The sequence below is a fragment of the Gossypium hirsutum genome, chromosome A03 (genome assembly GCF_007990345.1).
Source record: "Gossypium hirsutum isolate 1008001.06 chromosome A03, Gossypium_hirsutum_v2.1, whole genome shotgun sequence".
NCBI classification, from domain to species: domain Eukaryota; kingdom Viridiplantae; phylum Streptophyta; class Magnoliopsida; order Malvales; family Malvaceae; genus Gossypium; species Gossypium hirsutum.
The window spans coordinates 26666943-26674004 of record NC_053426.1 but is presented as its reverse complement, the minus strand read 5'-3'; the positions used below and the strand labels follow the sequence as shown (position 1 = coordinate 26674004).

Here is a 7062-nt window from a genome sequence, read left to right as displayed (position 1 = left end):
TTTAAAAAAATGCCGCTAAAGACCATGACCTTTAGCGGCGCTTTTCCCCTAAATGCCATTAAAGACCATGACCTTTAGCGGCACTTTTTCGTAAATACTGCTAAAGGTCCCCAAAAACGCCGCTAAAGACCATGACTTTTAACGGCGCTTTTCTTAAAAACGCTACTAAAGAACATAAACTTTAAAAAATATATTTTAATTAAATAATATTTATTTTCTATGATAAATATTATATTATGTTTTATTTTTGAAATTTGAACTTTAAACTATACACAATTTTTTTAAAATCATTTATATATTACTCAACAGAAATTATGTTCAAAGATTCGTTGTGTCACTAAACAAAGAAAAATGATTTACACAAATAAATAAAAGACGAGAAAATGAAGGTTCTAATGAGCAAACTATTTTATAAGCAATCAGAAAGAATAGTACAGGAAATTCTTAGTATCCTACTTGAAGATAGCATTGGAAAATATAAAGAGGATGAGAATGAGTACAAGGAAGCATCTTTAAATTGAACCATTCTTGATGTCAGGTTCCTTGCCAGTCTCAGGGAGAAAACACTTGCACACAACTAGGACATGTTGTCCCTTTCTCCATTTGACTTAATCACCCACATTCTCTCATACCCTTCTCCCAAGAGCAATTCTTCAAGTTCTTCTCTTCTTCTCTCCAATTCCTGCATATAAATGTCCATGAGATTATGGTATTTGATGAGGAAATTAGTTCACAGCTGTGATACTCAACTCAAAATCACAGTTCTGAAGCCTTTGCTCAATTCCACCTCAAACTATATTTTACCTCCTACTGTCGTTTAACGTTATATAGAAATTATTCTTTAGTTCTAATATCTAAAATTACAAGAACAAAAGGCAATATCAGGGTCTGATGAACAGTTAGATTTGACTAAAAATACCAGTAAATCGAATAAGCTCTAATTATAAATCTAAAAATTTGAAATCTAACTTTGGAACAAATTATAACACAAAACTAACAACAAAAAAACACAAAATAGACAAACAATCACGTAGCAAAACTAGAGCAAATACAAGAATTTAAAAAAGAAAAAAAAGATGATAAATGGCAGCAAAGCTAAAAACAAGTAGCAAAGTCAAACTACGCAGGCGATAAGAAGAAAAGAACTAAAATTTTAAAATTTAAAATAGTACAGGGCCTAAAATTAACTAATTCGAAAAGTATTGGTCAAATTAAAATATAAGAACTTAATGCATAACTTTCACAAAGTATAGGAACTAATAATAGAATTAACCCGATATCTTTATGTTGATTTGAAGTTTCTATCTACCTTTACCAATTCTCTGAAGCACATACAAGATGGAGATGTCTAGATTTAATTTCGAGTCTTTTTGTGTTCGCGTTAAACTTTTTTGCTTACTGTTCCAAAAATATTAGCAGAAAAATATTCTTCGATTTGAATAAAACTCGTAAAATCGATAAAAACATTTATAATTATATAAAAAAGAAAGTAATGTGTTCAATACTTAATATTTATATTTAAATATATATTGTAAGTAATTAACACTCAAACATAAATAATAATTAATCATCCGTATTTAATTTAAAAAATGCAAGCATGAACTACAAAGACGACTCCATTTTCCCTAGATTGTCAAATTTTAGAGTTCTTTTTTTGTGACCATTCCTTGCCAAACCCTGGTCATATCATATGCAACTGAATACCTAAATGCCAGATTGCTACAGTTGTTTAGAGAAGAAAAAGGAAAATATCATTTTTCTCACTGAACACAATGCATCCTAGCCTCAGACAAATTAGGTCAAACCGCAGTAAATAACATCATTTAACTTTTAGAAAAACAGAAAGTTATAAATGTCTCATGGTTCTATACCTGCTTTTCAGTATCCTCATGATTTAAGTGAGACAAATAGATCAATGTCTCCTCATAATCTGCAACATATAACTGTATTAACAACAGAATTCAAGAGAAAACAACTAATTTAAAAATAATACATAAGACTACAAAAACATAAACTTCTAAAACATAAGCTGTTTGAAAAAGAAAGCTTTTATGGTTTTTCCCCAAATATTAAGTGTAGCACTAGCATATTGTTCAGAATATAAAAGAAATTTAAGTTACAGGCAAGAAAAATACTTGCATGCCTAATAGACATCATACTTTTTTTTTTTTGCTCAGCACTAGACATCTTACTAGCCGAAGTTGAAAAATAATGGAAAGAAGAAAATTACTAAGACCAACATATAAAGAAACCCTAAACCTATCATCAAATCCAGTTAGCCATAAGTAGTAAATATATTTTTAAGCTGGTAAACTGTAAAGGGCTAATGACTCCCAACTGGGAATTAGATTTAGTTATCAAGATTAAGCATCACATTTTTTATATTGGATATTTATCACCTTATACTGAACAAGAACATCATTATCTTTCATCGTCTCTCGAACGATATTGCCATTCTCATCCTCAACTATCAAAACCTCCTCAGGCTTAGCCATAGGGTAAATCATGAGCATTCTCAACTTTGACATTGTACCAGCATAAAGTTGCCTTCGTTGCAGAAGCTGGGCACCAAGGCCATCGACCAGGCCAGAAAGCAAAGGCACCTGCCAGATTCAATTCATGGACAATAAATGACTGATTATTCTACAGTAACCCAGAAGTAGCAAATCTTGTAGCAATTTAACATTCACAAACTATAAGCAACATCTATTCACAGAAATAATCACAAAAAAGCTGCTGTGCTACCTATAGTGAGCAATCCCAATTCTACAACAATTTTCATAGACAAGTAAGAAAGCATTCCAAATATGCATATAGCACAAAGCTGCAAAAAATATGAGCTCAATATGATTTTTTTTCCACATCTTATGATATATGCCATTGCCAGATTTGAAGGCAATCACTAAAAGATGCGTACATTTGTTTCCAGTTGGCACCTCTCAGAACCGAGATAAGTACCAGAGGAAGTTTTTTTCCCACAAAGGTGGCTAAAACAAAAGTTGCAAGATATGCTGCACATAGAATTGATAACACCTGAGCAGTAATAGAGATTATAGTAGTTTTCTACATTTCAAATCCTTTAAAATGGTTTAAAGCCAACATAAAATATCATGATACCTGCAGTCCCATCATGTTTGCAGTTACAGCAGGATTATCCATGTTATGATTTGCATCAAACAGCTCCAAGACCAAGGAGTTCCAATAGTCCAAGCAAACCTATTTAACAAGATAAGCAACATAATACTTTAAACCCACTTCTGACAGGTTAAAAGGAGTACAAGCAGATAGAACAAATAATTTACAAATATAACAAAGCTATGATACCTTAAAGACCTCTGTATCATCCACATAAGATATGTTGATAAGCTATTCCAGACCCACTAACAGTGCAGGAATATTTTCTTGCACAGTCTCTAGCACCCGAATGTGAAACTGAAAACAAAGAACAATTAGCAATATAATCATCAAAAACACCCAGTGCAACCAAGCTATCAACTGTAAGAACATTTAAGCTTGATCAATACATTTAACAATATGCATCAACTATATGACATGATGTTCGATATCACTTACCATTTAACTCCTTGTATCTTTCTTTAAATACTTTAGCATATCTTTCAACTTCCTCCTCTGTCTTCCCTTCCATTTCTGAAGCAATACTCTTTATATTATTCCGTCCATATTTCTCACAAGCTCTAATGAAAGTATTGAAATCTCTTCTACTCCATGAAGAAAATCCCTAATGCACCCAAAATTTAAGTTTGAATAAAGCAACAAACAAATAAAAATATAACATGTTTGCACTCACTTCTTCTAATAGTCACTCCTTTTCTTCCAACTCTTCAGCAGTTAACGGGTCTCCCCTTTCTAAATACATGAGACTTAGTAAAACAGGCCTAAAGAAGATTGTGTATCATAAAGAAACAAAATATATGGCAAAAGTAAAATACCTTCAGGTTCATCCACATCAATAGTGTCCTTTACCTGATTCTTCTGATGTGTTTGCTAATTTTAATTGAAAAAAAAATCCAGTGATAAGATAACTCACAACAAACATCAAGTCAATGTACAAAAAGGAGGAAAAAGGTATTTATACAGATCATGCATACCATGAGATAGCGTACTTCTTTCTTATACAACTCACTCAGCCTCTGAGTGTTGAAGAATTGGAAATCTAACCTGAGAAATGACATTTTTATTAGCAAAGCTATCTAACAATGCAAACTATTTAAAAGACCGTAGTTTGAGAAAAGGCTTACAATTGAGGCATGCGAGGAATCCGAGGCTCCTTCGGTTTTGCTGGACCACCTTGGCGCAAGGTTTGCTTAAAGTACTCAGATTCGGAGTAACTGATCAGGGCAAAGAAGAAACACAAATCAAATAGAGCAAAAAACTAATAATGCAAAATTTAATTAGATTGCATCAAAGAAAAAAACAATAGAGTACCAGTAAGCCCCAGTTTGCAATGGAATTTAGTGATACTAATGACTTTCCTAAACATGTGAGCGGGGACAACGTGCACCTACACCTTAACCCCAGAAAAGAAAGCATACCTTTTCAATTGACAGTTTTAAACGAGGAAGACCTTGCAACAGAAGGACCTTGCAACAGAAAAGAAAGCATACCTTTTCACTTCCCTCTTCATTTTCTTTATCTATCACCTCCTCTTCCTCCGGTTTCTCGTCATCTAGGGTTTCCGTTGCCATAGAAATCACCGGTAAAATTAAAAGGAAACTGATCCGTCTCTTTGATGACCCTTACTTCAAGCACCAACCCAAGACTCTGCTCTTTCTACCACCGAAAAGGGGTCAACCGAAGCCATGTTGAAGTAGAAGATCTTTCTTTTACTGCCGGCTTCTTCCGGGCTCATTTTCAATCAGTCAATGAAGATGAGCTTCATGCCGCTTGAACGAAAGAGGAAGCAGTGATAGCAACTCGCCCTGAGGGAGATCAACCAGCAACTAGATTGACTGGCACGGAGCCTGATTCACTCGCCCCCGGAATGTCTTCTTTTCACCCATTTAGTCTTCCCCCGGTTCTAGGAGCAGCGATTGACTATCTTGATACGGAGGGGTCACTTCTTCATGAACCAAAAGTTATATCCTAAACCAACAGATTCTCTTTCTCACAGCATTTTCGGAGCAGGCTCAGCGCTTTCTTGAAAGCCTAGAATTAAAAGACACCCTAACAGATCGAGAGAAATGGAGTAGCTATGGTGGGTGAATTCAGTGCAGTGAAATGAAAAGGATAAACAAGTCTGATTGGTGTAGGTGTATTAACTTGGTGTTGCTGGAAATGGGAAATTTGGAGCCAAATTTTGAGAGTTATTTGGGGGATTTAAGGACTAACAAGTGGGTAATAAAAAATTCGGGATTTTGATTTTTTTTTGCGGCGTTTTCACTAAAAACGTCATTATAACTCAATTTTTTGTGGCGTTTTATTTTGATTAATTTTAATTTTTTTATTTTTAACATATTTTTTTATTTTTCTCTTTTGGAATTTTTTTTAATTTTGAATATTGAACTTTTTAATTGAAATATGGATTAAAATATTAAATATTAAATATTTAAGTTTTTTATTTTTTAATTTTAATTTTTTAATTTTTTAATTTTTAATTTTTGAGTTTATTTTTTATTTCGGTTTAATGTGTAATTGTAGACGTGAAATTTTAATTGTGGTTTAAATGTATAGTTGAAACTTTAATTTTGATTAATCATACACTTTTAAAAAAATAAATACATCAATATATTTTTATATTGAATAAATATAAATATTTATGTATCCATGCAATATATAAATATAAAATGATGTTATATCAATAATTGTGTAAAATAAAATGAAAAAACGTAGAGACACAAATATATATTTTAAAAAGAAAATGAGTTACAATTAAAAAACGTGGAGACACAAATGAGTGCAGAGAATTTTCGTTCGTATAAATAAATATATATTTTAATTAATCAGTATAGATAAATATTAAAATAGTATAAACAAAAAACTATTGATAAAATTTAAAGGTAAACTTATCATTTAAAACATTTTCCACAAAATATCCCTTCAATCCATTAAACAATATAACACGTTATTAATATATAAAAAATATTTTTTATCAAAATCAAGATATCTATTATCGATAACAATAATTAATTATAAGGTTTAGGATTTAATTATTGAATATGATTCACTTGAGATTAACATACTATATACCCATGGCCATTAAACCTTGTAACACCCCGTACCCGAGACCGTTGCCGGAGTCGAACACGAGGTATTTACGGACTTATTTCGTTGATTTTCACAGTCCATTTTAAAAATTTCCAGACAAGCTGGCTAACTGCGTCACTGTTACCTTAAAAATCATATCTTGAGTTCCAGAACTCGGAAACCAGTTTCGTAAATTTTACCTGAAACTAGACTCATATATCCATCTACAAATTTTTTTCTAGAATTTTTAGTCGAGCCAATTAGTACAGTTTATTAGTTAAAGTCTCCCCTATTTCAGGGTTCTACTGCTCTGACCTTCATGCATTACGACTTATATATCTTCCTGTCCAGGGCTTCATTACTTATGCCGCTTGTTTCTAATGAAACTAGACTAAAAAAGGAATCTATACATATATGGTATGACCTCGAATTATCTCTGGTTAATTTATAGTGAATTTCCAAAGTCAGACCAGGGGATCCAGAAATCGCTCTGGCCCTGTTCCATGAAAACTTAAATATCTCTTAAAGTACAACTCATATGATCGTTTCGTTTCTTCCATATGAAAGTAGATTCATGAAGGTTCAATTACATAATTTATTCACTATTTAATTCCATTCCTACTATTTTTAGTGATTTTTCAAATCCGCACCACTGCTGCTGTCAGCATCTGTTTTTAAGGTAAATTTTATCTATTTCATGGTTTTCCATGAATCAACTAGAATTTGTCATACAAAGCACCAAAATGATCATGATTAACCATTCCAATGGCTAATCGTTACCAACATTTCCATACCTCTCAATGAACAACATACAAAACGATTATAATGCTATGCTCAAAGTGTATATAAGCCATTTTC

General features: G+C 32.3%; 1 long non-coding RNA gene across 3 annotated transcripts; it reads right to left on the bottom strand.

Moving 5' to 3' along the window:
- Positions 1-312: 312 nt before the first annotated feature.
- On the bottom strand, positions 313-5322 carry LOC107893694 (uncharacterized). Of its 3 annotated transcripts, XR_005916388.1 has the most exons (12): positions 4626-5322; positions 4447-4528; positions 4260-4349; positions 4110-4179; positions 3951-4005; positions 3809-3867; positions 3574-3739; positions 3325-3432; positions 3118-3216; positions 2400-2603; positions 1872-1930; positions 313-682 (listed from the first exon to the last, which is right to left on the bottom strand). It is a non-coding gene; the product is annotated as an uncharacterized lncRNA (long non-coding RNA). The 3 variants fall into 3 exon arrangements; XR_001682930.2 differs by lacking the exon at positions 4447-4528 and having other exon boundaries at positions 4626-5321; XR_005916390.1 differs by lacking the exon at positions 4447-4528 and having other exon boundaries at positions 3574-3648; positions 4626-5321.
- Positions 5323-7062: the final 1740 nt, after the last annotated feature.